Genomic DNA, 14,651 nt, shown 5'->3' with positions numbered 1-14,651 from the left:
AGCTACAAAAGCAACATCTACTGCTACTGCTACTGCTATTGCTGCTGCTATTGCTGCTACTGCCACTATTGCTGCAGATACTACTGTTGCTGCCACTGTTCCTCCTTCTACTCTTCCTCCTACTCTTCCTCTTTCTTTTCCTCATCTTCCTCTTCCAACTTCTCCTTTATCTCTTCCTCCTCCTGTTATTTCTATTACTAGCTTCAAATCACCAGGCTTCCACTATGATGATAATTTCTTTTCCTATGCTTTTTACTGCATTGCAATGTTGCCAGAAAATTACAACTTAGAGCAGGAAGTTCATGATGCCATAACTTAGAGTAACCTGTGTCCTTTAGGATAAAGTTGACAGAAAGTAATATTAGTTTTAGAAATAAAAAAGTCATGAAAAGTAAATTGACTATCATGACAAAGAAATTAAATACGGAATTGTTCTTTAGTATTTCAAAGATTTGATTTCTTTTAATTGTTCATCTTTGAGAATTTCTGGGATCAAAGTTTCATGTTCTAAAGGAATTGATGTAATGAATTTCTTCATGTTTACCTAGGTTGACACTCATATGGTAGAAATAGAAATACCACTCATCATTCGAGTGATGGTCCTTTGATTGTATCCTTAGTATACATTAGAATGATAGCCTCTTAAATGCAGTTTCTGCTAAAACAAACAAACAAACCAAAAGACAACCAAAAAAAGAAAAAGCTACTTATGGAGCTCAAGGACACACAAAGTCTTCAAATAAAAAATAAATAGGCTTGCACACAAAACCCAGAGCTTCTCCCATGTCAATCTTCCACATCATTATTCAGTACTCTAGACATTTATAAAACTGTGATAGGAAAGTTTATACTAAAATTATGAAAGAGGATAAAAGACCTTATCTTTATTTTTTTCACCTTCATCTCATCAAGAAAATTTAATCTAGCCATACTACACAATTCAGAATCCAACAAAAAACCAAAAATGCAAAAGGAGAATTCAATCCACTTATGCCACTTATTTTAAATAAGTTTTATGTCTTTATACTTTAGCTATTGCAATAATCTTTTAAACTAGTATGACTGCAAAATCCATTTTAGTAGCAGATTCATATATGTGCATATATACAATACTGATATCAACAAATATTTGTTTGTGCGTTGAAAGCAACATAAACATGTGAACATTCAAGGGGAATTCAGATATCTTAATCTGTAATCCATTAAAATTTTAATCACAAAATGGATTCTGAGTCTGAGCTCAGTGGAGTAATTTGTAAAAAAGAAGTTACTTCTCTTAGTCAAACTGGCCGCGGTTAAATTATTCAATCTTGATAACTATGTATTTCCATTCCTTAAAATTTGGGGTATTGCTTGGATGATCTCTAAAGTATCTTCAAGTTCTTTATTGCATGATAATAACACTTTTATTAAATTTAAATTCTTCTAAGACCATAAATTCACTGCCAGACTAAGTGGAAAATGTAATGAACCTCTCAAGTAAACAATAGAGACAGAAAAGTATAATAATATTAGTTGTCAAAAATTAATTTGCAATTATACAGAATTAAATATACCTGAAAAAATGCTTGTTCATCTTTTGCTTGAAGTAAAGACTGAGTAGGTAGTGGAGACTCCTTTGGCTCACAGCTCTGTTGACTTATCAAGGTGTCTGCATAATTGGGCTGAGGAAAGATCAACTGAGTCTTTCGAGAATCCGTGGTGAGAGTAACTTCATGGGAATAAGTCTGAAGGAAAGCTCTGACTCCATCTATTCCCAAAAACTGGGAGGAGGTGACTCCCCCGACGTGGTCACCTGGAGCCTGGACAACTTGCAGCATCCACCACCTTCTTAGCCTGATTGCCAGCAGAAGGACAATGAAGGCAAAGAACAAGCAGGATACCACAGCAACTGCTATGACCAGGTAAAATGTGAGGAGAGAGTCGTCCTGAGTTTCAGGGGAGGTTTGGCTGCTGAGATCTGAGAGGATCTCGGGGATGCTGTCAGCCACTGCCACGGTGACAGTGACAGTGGCAGAGAGGGGAGGCTCCCCATTATCTGTTACTGCCACGATGAGAGTCTGCTTGAAGGCATCTTTATCCTGGAATGTTCGGACAGTCCTGATCTCCCCTGAGTGCAGGCTCACGGAGAAAAGCCCGGGCTCTGTGACCTTGAGCAGGCTATAAGACAGCCAGGCGTTCTGGCCAGAGTCTGCATCCACTGCCACCACCTTGGTCACCAGGTAGCCTGGCTCTGCAGAGCGTGGGGCCAGCTCCACTCCACTGGAACCGTCTGTGGGGAAGGTGGGGTACAGGATTTCTGGGGTGTTATCATTTTGATCCAGTATGAACAGAGTCAGGAACACATTGCTGCTGAGAGGAGGGTCCCCAGAATCCCTGGCTGTCACTCTCAACTGAAATTCTCGAGACTGTTCATAATCGAAGGAGCACAGAGCGTAGAGGACACCAGTCTCCGAGTTGATGGAGACAATGGATGACACTGGTGATGCCTCCAAGGAGAGGTTACTCTCTATGATAGAGTAGGTGATTAAGGCATTCTTCTCACTGTCTGGGTCATGAGCAGTCAAGGAATAGATGGAAGCTCCTCTGGGGTTGTTCTCCTGGATGTAGGCAGAGTAGGTTGACTGACTGAAAGTGGGAGGGTTGTCATTGATGTCTGCCACCTGCAAGAGGATGTGAGTATCTGTGGACAGAGCTGGGTTCCCAAAGTCTTCTGCTCTCACGGTGATGTTATATACAGACACTTGCTCTCTGTCCAGAGTCCTGTCAATCACCAGTGAATAGTAGCTATCTACCTTCTTTTCTAATTTAAAAGGCAGGTCACCTGGGATGGAACACAGGAATTGACCATTTTCACCAGCGTCTCTATCATGCACGTGGAACAGAGCAATTACAGTCCCAGGGGGAGCATTTTCAGGGATTGAGTTGGTGACAGAGGTGATAGTCACTTCTGGGGCATTGTCATTCACGTCTAGAACTGTGACATGAATTTTAGTTCTGCCTTTGAGGCCAAGGCCATCTTTAGCCTCTGCTTCCATCATGTAGAATTCTGCATCTTCATAATTTAGATTTTGTAAGGTTGATAATTCACCAGTCAATGAATTGAGTTTGAATATTTGTGACGTTTTCCCAGGAATTTTCACTAGAAAATATCTTACCTGGGAGTTACTTCCTTCATCTGCATCGGTGGCGTTAACTGTGAGGAGCACTGTTCCCTGGGGCACGTTCTCAGGGACATTCACGCTATACACAGATTGAGTAAACACGGGGGCATTGTCATTTGCATCCAGGACAGTCACTCGGATTCGAACAGTACCAGAGAGGACTGGCTCTCCTCCGTCCCTGGCTAAAAGTACCATGTGGAGGGTAGGTTGCTCCTCGCGATCCAGGGCCCTCTCCAGTACCAGCTCCGGGTATTTGATGCCATCAACTCCAGTTTGCACAAGCAAAGAGAAGTGATGATTCGAACTCATCTTATAGCCTTGGAGGGCGTTCACTCCCACATCCGCGTCATAGGCGCTTTCTAAAATAAATTGAGTTCCCAGAGCTGTGGTTTCACTGACTTTTAGTTCTAGCTCCTCTTCCTGAAAACTAGGGGCATTATCATTAATGTCAATTATTTCCACTTCCACTGAATAAATTTTCAGTTTATCCTCAATCAGAACATTAAAATTCAGCAGGCACTGGGCGCTTTGTGCACAGAGCTCTTCCCTATCTATTCTGTCCGCGATGACTAAGCTGCCGCTTCTGACATTGAGAGAGAAATGCTGCGTCTTACCTCTGGAGACAATGCGTGCTCCGTGCTCCGACAATTCGCTCAGTTCCAGGCCCAGGTCTTTGGCGATGTTGCCCACGAAAGAGCCCTTCTCCATCTCCTCGGGAATCGAGTAGCGGATTTGGGCGGCCACGGTATTCCACAGCAGTCCCAGGAGAGAACAAAGCAGGATTCGCCTTCTGCCATCTCTGCGTTTTTCCCCAGTGATCATTGCTCCTGTTAGAAATATCCTCTTTGTTGTCTGTAGGTAGCTCGTGGCTCCTTTGCTTTTCTGGGAGAGTATGTCCAGGGATCAAGTTTGCAGCGTGCAGGGTAAAAGGGCTGAGTTTCTCCTCATCCTGGAGCGTGTGGGTTTGGTCTTGCTGAGATTTGTGCACTAGGACCTGGGAGAATGAGACACTTTCTTTCCGACATTGTTCTTCCTGATTGGTGAAGAGCGGCGCCCAGAGTCTAAATCAATTATTGCATCCCTTCTAACAACTTAGAACGATGTAATCACACATGACTTACCGTTTTAAAGAAAGTCATTATGAAAGTTATAAAGTTGGAAGTATCTTGGACCATAGCTTCATAGGTCATATAAAGAATTACAGGTGGTGGGGATATAAATCTTTACTATCAATTTTTACAAAAAATTTTATTGGCAAATTCTTGATTTTTAGGTTAAATAAATTTTAAATCACCTAGATTATAATAACTTTGTAAGTCTTCTGTAGAATATAAGGGCTTCTATATTTTTTTGCTTATACTTTATTTCTGTTCATAGAACAGTAAATATATTGATTCTCTTTATCTCAGTGCACATCTACATATCTAGCAATACATATATTTGTCCTTATGTCTACATAAATGTATTATGTATACCTTATGATTTTTTGTGAAACGGTACCAGTTTATACTCGATAATATATTATTAATTTTTGGATTGTGCAATAACTTTCCAAAGTATAATCACCAATTCAATAAATTATGATTATAGCCTTCCAGTTCAATATAGTTGATATCACTGAAGTTAGTTGCTATATTATTAAATGTTTCCCCATACAATTTAATGTAAAAATATGTAAAATGTAATGATGAAAACAGGTCATAAATAGCCACTGGCTACAACCAAGGATTTGTGAATCTCAAATGAGATGATGACTTTGGAGCACTTTGGAAACTTTAATTCACTATATAAAGGCCAGTTCCTAAACTACTCCTCCCCCTGCTATTATTATAACAACTGCTACAGCTACAAAAGAAACCACAACTACTGCAACTGCTGCAGCTGCTGCTATTGCTGCTGCAGCTGTTCCTCCTTCTCCTCTTCCACCTATTGTTCCTCCTTCTCTTCCTCATCTTCCTCTTCCAACTTCTTCTCCTTTATCTCTTCCTCCTGCTATTATTTCTATTAATAGCTTCAAATCACCAGGCTTCCACTATGATGATAATTTCTTTTCCTTTGTCTTCTACTGCATTGCAATGGAGTTTAAGCAATGTTGTCAGAGAAATTACAACTTAGAGCAGGAAGTTCATGATACCATAAGTTAAAGTAACCTGTGTCCTTCAGGGTAAAGTTGACAGAAGGTAATTTTTTTTTAGAAATAAAAAAGTTTTCAAAACTAACTTGACTATCATGACAAAGAAACTGAAGACGGAATTGTTCTTTAGTATTTGAAAGATTCAATTTCTTTTAATTGTTCATCTTTGAGAGTTTCTGGAATCAAAGTTTCATATTCTAAAGGAACTGATATAATGAATTTCTTCGTGTTTACCTAGGCTGACCCTCATATGGTAGAACTAGAAATACAACTCATTATTCGAGTGATGGTCTTTTGATTGTACCCTTAGTGTACATTAGAGCAATAGGCCCTTAAATGTACAGTTTCTGCTAAAACAAACAAACAAAACAAAAAACAAACAAAAAAATGTTTATGGGGCTCAAGAACACAGAAAGTTTTCAAATAAAAAAATAATTAGGCTTGCACACAAAACCCGGAGCTTCTCCCATGTCAGTCTTCCACATCATTATTTAGTACTTTAGACATTTATAAAACTGTGATAGGAAAATTCATACTAAAATTATGAAAGAGGATAAAAGACCTTATCTTTATTTTTTCACCTTCATCTCATCAAGAAAATTTAATTTAACTATATAACATATATGTTTGTTTGTGCATTGAAAGCTACATAAACATGGGAACATTCAAGGGGAGTTCAGATATCTTAATCTGTAATCCATTAAAATTTTAATCACAAAATAGATTATGTGTCTGAGCTCAGTGGAGTAATTTGTAAAAAAAAGAAGTAACTCGCTTTAGTCAAATTGGCCTTGGTTAAATTATTCGATCTTGTTAACTATGTATTTCCATTCCTTAAAATTTGGGATGTTGCCTGGATGATCTCTAAAGTAACTTCAAGTCCTTTATTGTATGATAATGACATTTTTGTTACATTTAAATTCCTCTAAGACCATAAATTCAATGCCAGACTAACTGGAAAATGTAATGAACCTCTCAAGTGAACAATAGAAACAGAAAAGTATAATAATATAAGTTGTCAAAAATTAATTTGCAATTATACAGAATTAAATACCTGGAAAAATGCTTGTTCATCTTTTGCTTGAAGTAAAGACTGAGTAGGTAGTGGAGACTCCTTTGGGTCACAGCTCTGTTGACTTGTCAAGGTGTCTGCATAATTGGGCTGAGGAAAGATCAACTGAGTCTTTCGAGAATCCGTGGTGAGAGTAACTTCATGGGAATAAGTCTGAAGGAAAGCTCTGACTCCATCTATTCCCAAAAACTGGGAGGAGGCAACCCCCCCAACATGCTCACTTGTAGCCTGGACAACTTGCAGCATCCACCACTTTCTTAGCCTGATTGCCAGCAGAAGGACAATGAAGGCAAAAAACAAGCAGGACACCACAGCAACTGCTATGACCAGGTAAAATGTGAGGAGAGAATCGTCCTGAGTTTCAGGGGAGGTTTGGCTGCTGAGATCTGAGAGGATCTCGGGGATGCTGTCAGCCACTGCCACGGTGACAGTGACAGTGGCAGAGAGGGGAGGCTCCCCATTATCTGTTACTGCCACGATGAGATTCTGCTTGAGGGAATCTTTGTCCAGGAATGTTCGGACAGTCCTGATCTCCCCTGAGTGCTGGCCCACAATGAAAAGCCCGGGTTCTGTGGCCTTGAGCAGCCGATAAGACAGCCAGGCATTCTGGCCAGAGTCTGAATCCACTGCCACCACCTTGGTCACCAAGTAGCCTGGCTCTGCAGAGCGTGGGGCCAGTTCCACTCCACTGGAACCGTCTGTGGGAAAGGTGGGGTACAGGATTTCTGGGGTGTTATCATTTTGATCCATTATGAACAGAGTTAGGGACACGTTGCTGCTGAGAGGAGGGTCCCCAGAATCCTTGGCTGTCACTCTCAAATGAAATTCTCGAGACTGTTCATAGTCGAAAGAGCACAGAGCATAGAGGACGCCAGTCTCCGAGTTGATAGAGACAATGGATGACACTGGTGATGCCTCTAAGGAGAGATTACTCTCTATGATAGAATAAGTGACTAAGGCATTTTGCTCACTGTCTGGGTCATGAGCAGTCAAGGAGTAGATGGAAGCTCCTCTGGGGTTGTTCTCCTGGATGTAGGCAGAGTAGGTTGACTGACTGAAAGTGGGAGGGTTGTCATTGATGTCTGCCACCTGCAAGAGGATGTGAGTGTCTGTGGACAGAGCTGGGCTCCCAAAGTCTTCTACTCTCACGGTGATGTTATATACAGACACTTGCTCCCTGTCCAGAGCCCTGTCAATCATCAGTGAATAGTAGCTATCTACCTTCTTTTCTAATTTAAAAGGCAGGTCACCTGGGATGGAACACAGGAATTGACCATTTTCACCAGCGTCTCTATCATGCACGTGGAACAGAGCAATTACAGTCCCAGGGGGAGCATTTTCAGGGACTGAGTTGGTGATAGAGGTGATGGTCACTTCTGGGGCATTGTCATTCACGTCTAGAACTGTGACATGAATTTTAGTTCTGCCCTTGAGGCCAAGGCCATCTTTAGCCTCTGCTTCCATCATGTAGAATTCTGCATCTTCATAATCTAGATTTTGTAAGGTTGACAATTCTCCAGTTAAAGAATTCAATTGGAATATTTGTGAGGTTTCTCCAGGTATTTTCACTAGATAGTATCTTACTTGAGAATTGATCCCTTCATCTACATCAGTGGCATTCACTGTGAGCAACACTGTCCCCTGGGGTACATTTTCAGGAATATTCACAGCATACACAGGCTGAGTAAACAGTGGGGCATTGTCATTTGCATCCAGGACAGTCACTCGGATTCTAGCAGTGCCAGAATGGAGTGGTTGACCTCCATCCCATGCTGTGAGCACTAGATGGAGATTATGTTCCTTCTCCCTGTCCAGGGCCTGCTCCAGCACTAACTCCGGGTACTTTACCCCATCCTCTCCATTTTGCACTCTCAGAGAAAAGTGGTGGTTGGGACTCAGTTCATAGCCCTGGAGAGAATTCACTCCCACATCCTGGTCATATGCATTTTCCAGAAGATAGTGGGTGCCCGGTGCTGTGAGTTCACTGATTTTTAGTTCTAGCTCCTCTGCTAAAAATCGAGGGGTATTATCATTAACGTCAGTTATTTCTACTTCCACTGAATGTATTTTCATTTTATCCTCAACGAGAACATTAAAATTCAGTAGGCACGGGGAGCTCTGGGCACAAATTTCTTCTCTGTCTATTCTGTCTGCGGTGACTAAGCTTCCAGTTCTAACACTGAGAGCGAAATGCTGTTTCTTACCTCTGGACACAATTCGAGCCCCGCTCTCCGACAACTCCCTCGGCTCCATGCCCAAGTCCTTTGCGATGTCACCCACAAAAGATCCCTTTTCCATCTCCTCGGGAACCGAGTATCGGATATGGGCAGCGCTGATCTCCCACAGCGTACCCAGAAGAAAACAAAGCAGGAATGGCTGTGTACAGCATCTGAGGTTTCGCTTAGAGAACATTTCTTCCTTTTTAAAATGTTGTCCTTATTGTGCAACTGAATCTGGGTTGGCTCTTCGCTTCTCTGTTTCCCTCGTAGTATGTTTCCTGAACCTGGATCCGCAATATTCAGGGTTAGGAGGTTTATTTTGGAGCAGTCTGCGTTTAGTCTTCTGTCTTTGTGCCCTAGTACTCGGAAATATTACACCGGTCCTCTCCCAGAATTTCTCTTGGTGATTGGTGGACAGCGGCTCCCAGAGTCTAAATTAATTATTGCACTTGTTTTGAGACACAGTATATTTAAACTGGTCTAATGTTTGAAATGTCCTCAAGATAGAAATTGAAGTCATAGAGTTGGTCATACTTTAAGTTATACCTTAGGTCAGACCTTCATAATATGAAAGGTTTCATGTTGGTTGGAAACTTCTAGACAATCTTGTGCAAATTCATTTAGAAATTAAAAATTTAAAATGATGATATCAATTCTGTAAGCTTTAGCTTCTGTACTTAGGCTAAGCAAATTATAATTCCTACAGATTGCAATGTTGTATACATTCTATAGATTAGAAAACATTTTTTCTGTTCATTATTCAACTTTCAGACCATAAAATGCTCAATATATTAACCCTCTTAATTTCAGTGTATCCAGCTGTATTTTTTGATGTCTAGCCACACACTTTCTTTTTCTCTCTCTCTCTCTCCCTTTCCCTCTCCCTCTCCCTCTCCCTCTCCGTCTCCCTCTCGCTCTCTCTCCCTCTCCCTCTCTCTTCCTTTCCTTCTCCCTCTCCCTCTCCTTGTCCCTCTTCCTCTTTTTCTCCCTCTCTCCCTCTCTTTCTTCCCTGAGAATTATATAATGTATTTATTTTATAATGTATTTTATAATTATGTCCTTGCGGTGCTATAGAGGTCGCCCCACATGTATTAGTTACTACCATTTTTCTATGTTCTCTCAAGCAAAATAGTCATAAATATGATGACTATAATCTTGGAATTATCCATAGACTCTAACCTCCTGCAGTATAAAATTCATGATGTCACTAAACAATTTAAAATTACTTCTGTTCTTCAGGGTCAAATTGACCCATTGAAATGTAATATTGTTTTAGAAATAAAAAAATTAAACGCATACTGACTTTCATGAAGAAGACATTGAACATGGAAATGTTCTCCAGTCGTTCAAGGATCTGAGATTTCTCAGGAAAGAAGGAAATGAATCTCTGCATATTTATCTAGGCTGGTCATCACATGTCAGAAATAAAAATGTAATTTATCATCTAAGTGTAGAGTGATGTTCCCTTGAGAAACTGTAAGTCATGAAAATATGCTGAATGATCACTTAAATGTTCAGTTCCTGCTCAAAAACTAACGTATTCCTGGGCTCAAGGATTCACAAAGCATTGAAATAAAGTGAATCAAAATTAAATTATATCTTCGAACAAATATCAGAGGTTCACTCACGAAAATCTCCCAAGTCAATCGTTAGTAACGTAGACATTTATAAAACTATAACCAGAAAGGTACTTAAGTATTTTGAAAGAGAATAAAAGAGCTTTACTGTATTTCTCTCACTTACGCGTCATCCAACAAACATAAACAATAAATGCAGCCATACTTCAGACCTCAAAATCCAGCCAAAAAGTAAATATATAAAAATGAGATAACTTAGTAACTTTGCCTATTTTAATTCGTAGTATATCTTTATATTTTAGCTACTATAACAACTCTTTAAACTAGTAGTTATTAGAAAACCAATGTTAGTAGCAGCTTATATATGTAAATATGTGTGAACATATATGTGAATGTGTAAAAATTCAAAGGAAGTTTAGCTATCTGAATTTGTAAACCACTAAAGTTTCAATCACAAAAGTGATATCTGATCTCAGTAGAACAATTTTTAAAGGAGACCTAGTCATTTTAATCACTAATATGACCTTGGGTAAATTATTTGACCTTTCTTGGTATGTGTTTTTACTCACTAAAATATGGGGTGTATTCTGGAAGTCTCTTCAGGTTTGTATGATGTTACTAATACTTTCTTTAAACATAAATTCCTTTAACAAAATAATTCATAACTAGGATAATTGGGAAATTCAATGGACTTGTGTAGGGAGCAGTAGAGACAGAAAAGTGTAACAACATGAGTTGTCAAAAATGAATTTATAATCCTATTCGATAAAATCATGTTTACCTGAAAAAATGCTTGTTCATCTTTTCCTTGAAGAAAGGACTGCGTAGGTAATGGAGACTCCTTCGGCTCACAGCTCTGTTGACTTATCAAGGTGTCTGCATAGTTAGGCTGAGGAAAGATCAACTGACTCTTTCGAGAATCCGTGGTGAGAGTAACTTCATGCGAATAAGTCTGAAGGAAAGCTCTGACTCCATCTATTCCCAAAAACTGGGAGGAGGTGACTCCCCCCACGTGGTCACCTGGAGCCTGGACAACTTGCAGCATCCACCACTTTCTTAGCCTGATTGCCAGCAGAAGGACAATGAAGGCAAAGAACAAGCAGGACACCACAGCTACTGCTATGACCAGGTAAAATGTAAGGAGAGAGTCGTCCTGAGTTTCAGGGAAGGCTTGGTTGCTGAGATCTGAGAGGATCTCTGGGATGCTGTCAGCCACTGCCACAGTGATAATGACAGTAGCAGAGAGAGGAGGTTCCCCATTATCTGTTACTGCCACGATGAGATTCTGCTTGAGGGCATCTTTGTCCAGGAATGTTCGGACAGTCCTGATTTCCCCTGAGTGCAGGCCCACGGAGAAAAGCCCGGGTTCTGTGGCCTTGAGCAGCCGATAAGACAGCCAGGCATTCTGGCCAGAATCTGCATCCACTGCCACCACCTTGGTCACCAGGTAGCCTGGCTCTGCAGAACGTGGGGCCAGTTCCACTCCACTGGAACCGTCTGTGGGGAAGGTGGGGTACAGGATTTCTGGGGTGTTATCATTTTGATCCAGTATGAACAGAGTCAGGGACACGTTGCTGCTGAGAGGAGGGTCCCCAGAATCCCTGGCTGTCACTCTCAACTGAAATTCTCGAGACTGTTCATAGTCGAAGGAGCACAGAGCATAGAGGACGCCAGTCTCCGAGTTGATGGAGACAATGGATGACACTGGTGGTACCTCCAAGGAGAGGTTACTCTCCATGATGGAGTAAGTGATTAAGGCATTCTGCTCACTGTCTGGGTCATGAGCAGTCAAGGAGTAGATGGAAGCTCCTCTGGGATTGTTCTCCTGGATGTAGGCAGAGTAGGCTGACTGACTGAAAGTGGGAGGGTTGTCATTGATGTCTGCCACCTGCAAGAGGATGTGAGTGTCTGTGGACAGAGCTGGGCTCCCAAAGTCTTCTACTCTCACGGTGATGTTATATACAGACACTTGCTCCCTGTCCAAAGCCCTGTCAATCACCAATGAATAGTAGCTATCCACCTTCTTTTCTAATTTAAAAGGCAGGTCTCCTGGGATGGAACACAGGACTTGACCATTTTCACCAGAGTCTCGATCATGCACGTGGAACAGAGCAATTACAGTCCCAGGGGGAGCATTTTCAGGGATTGAGTTGGTGACAGAGGTGATGGCCACTTCTGGAGTGTTGTCATTCACGTCTAGAACTGTGACATGAATTTTAGCTCTGCTCCTGAGACCAAGAGCATCTTGAGCTTCCACTTCCATTTCATGAAATTCTGCATTTTCATAATCTAGATTTTGTAAAGTCGATAACTCTCCAGTCAGAGGATTAATTTGGAATATTTGGGAGATCTTTCCTGGTATTTTCACTTCAAAGTATCTTACCTGAGAATTGATCCCTTCATCTGCATCAGTGGCATTCACTGTAAGGAGCACAGTCCCCTGGGGTATATTCTCAGGAACATTCACAGTATACTCAGGCTGAGTAAACACTGGGGTGTTATCATTTGCATCCAATACATTCACTCTGATTCTAGCAGTACCAGTCCTGACTGGGTCTCCTCCATCCCACGCTGTGAGCATGAGGTAGTGAACAGCCTCTTCTTCCCGGTCCAGGGCCTTCTCCAACACCAGTTCTGGGTACTTGATTCCTCCAGCTCTACTTTGCACTCTCAGAGAGAAGTGATGGTTCGGACTCAGTTCATAGCCCTGGAGAGAATTCACTCCCACATCCTGGTCATATGCACTTTCCAGAAGATAGTGGGTGCCCGGTGCTGTGAATTCACTGATTTTTAGTTCTAACTCCTCTGCTAAAAATTGCGGGGTGTTATCATTAACGTCAGTTATTTCTACCTCCACTGAATGTATTTTCATGTTATCCTCAACGAGAACATTAAAATTCAGTAGGCACGGGGAGCTCTGGGCACAAATTTCTTCTCTGTCTATTCTGTCTGCGGTGACTAAGCTTCCAGTTCTAACACTGAGAGCGAAATGCTGTTTCTTACCTCTGGACACAATTCGAGCCCCTCTCTCCGACAATTCCCTCGGCTCCATGCCCAAGTCCTTTGCGATGTCACCCACAAAAGATCCCTTTTCCATCTCCTCGGGAACCGAGTAGCGGATATGGGTAGCGCTGATCTCCCACACCGTACCCAGAAGAAAACAAAGCAGGAATCGCTGTGTGCAGCCTCTGAGCTTTTGCCCAGAGACCATTGTTTCCTTTTTGATTTGTTGTCCTTATTGTGCAACTGAATCTGGGTTGGCTCTTCGCTTCTCTGTTTCCCCGGTAGTATGTTTCCTGAATCTGAGTCCGCAAATGCAGGGTTAGGAGGTTTATTTTCCATGCATTCTGGAGCGTCTGAGTTTAATCTTCTGTCTTTGTGCCCTAGTACTCTGAAAGATTACACTGGTCCTCTCCCAGAATTTCTCTTGGTGATTGGTGGACAGCGGCTCCCAGAGGCTACATCAATTATTGCACTTATTTTGAGACCCTGCATGTTTAAACTGGTCTAATATTTGAAATGTCCTCAAAATAGAAATTGAAGTCATGGAGCTGGATTTACCTGAGAAGATAGCTTCGTAGAATCATAGTTTGGTGTTGATTGGGACCTCTAGGCAATCTTGTACAAATTTATTTAGGTCAATGTTGTTAACAACTTCATTTTTTAAATGTCAGTTTTTATAATGTTTTAAATATCAGGTCTTGTAAGCTTTATCTTCCTTTATTGAGGCTAACCAAATTATATCTCACACAGATTATAAAATCATATATTTTCTAAAGAAAAGTATATTCATTTTCTGTTCATTATTTATCTTTCTGTTCCTCAGACAGTAAATATATTGAACCTGGTAGTTTCAGTGTATCTCTGCATATTTATCCACATGTCCAACAATTCTCTAATCTCTGTGTATCAAAATTTATTTTTCAAGGTATATTTTCACTAATTTGTACTTATGTGTTCACGACACTACAGTATTAACTTTTGCATCATGTATTTAAAGTACAATTAGGGAATAAATATATTCTATAATTGTAGCCTTGCAGTTAATAGAGATTCCACTACCAGAGTTAGTAGCTACCAATTTTTTTGATGTTTTCTCAACATAAATAGTACAAAACATGATGGTTGTAACCTTGGAATTATCCATTATCTCTAACCCACTTGGATTATGTAATCCATGGTGCCACAAAACAATTTAAAATAATCTTGGTTTGTCAGTGCAAAACTGACCAAGTGAAATGTACTTATTTTTAGAAATGAAAATGAAATCAAAAGCAATATAGAGTATGAAGAGAAATCAACTTAACATGGAAATATTCTTTGGTATTTGAGTATTTAACATTTCTAAGTAAATAAGCAAATCAGTCTGGTCCTCATAGATAGAAATAATAGTACAACCTATTATTGTGACGATCCCTTCAGAAATTATAAGACATGACAAAATGTGTTATTATTGCTTAAACGTCTAATTTCACCTCAAAAGAC

General features: G+C 40.7%; 3 pseudogenes; all 3 read right to left on the bottom strand.

The window, feature by feature from the left end:
- Window positions 1-60: 60 nt before the first annotated feature.
- Window positions 61-5,387, bottom strand: LOC116421644 (annotated as a pseudogene).
- LOC116421645 lies at window positions 5,380-9,442 on the bottom strand (annotated as a pseudogene).
- Window positions 9,443-9,674: 232 nt separating this feature from the next.
- LOC116421641 lies at window positions 9,675-14,167 on the bottom strand (annotated as a pseudogene).
- Window positions 14,168-14,651: the final 484 nt, after the last annotated feature.

The sequence above is a fragment of the Sarcophilus harrisii genome, chromosome 2 (genome assembly GCF_902635505.1).
Source record: "Sarcophilus harrisii chromosome 2, mSarHar1.11, whole genome shotgun sequence".
Classification (NCBI taxonomy): domain Eukaryota; kingdom Metazoa; phylum Chordata; class Mammalia; order Dasyuromorphia; family Dasyuridae; genus Sarcophilus; species Sarcophilus harrisii.
This window is presented reverse-complemented; position numbering and strand designations above follow the sequence as displayed.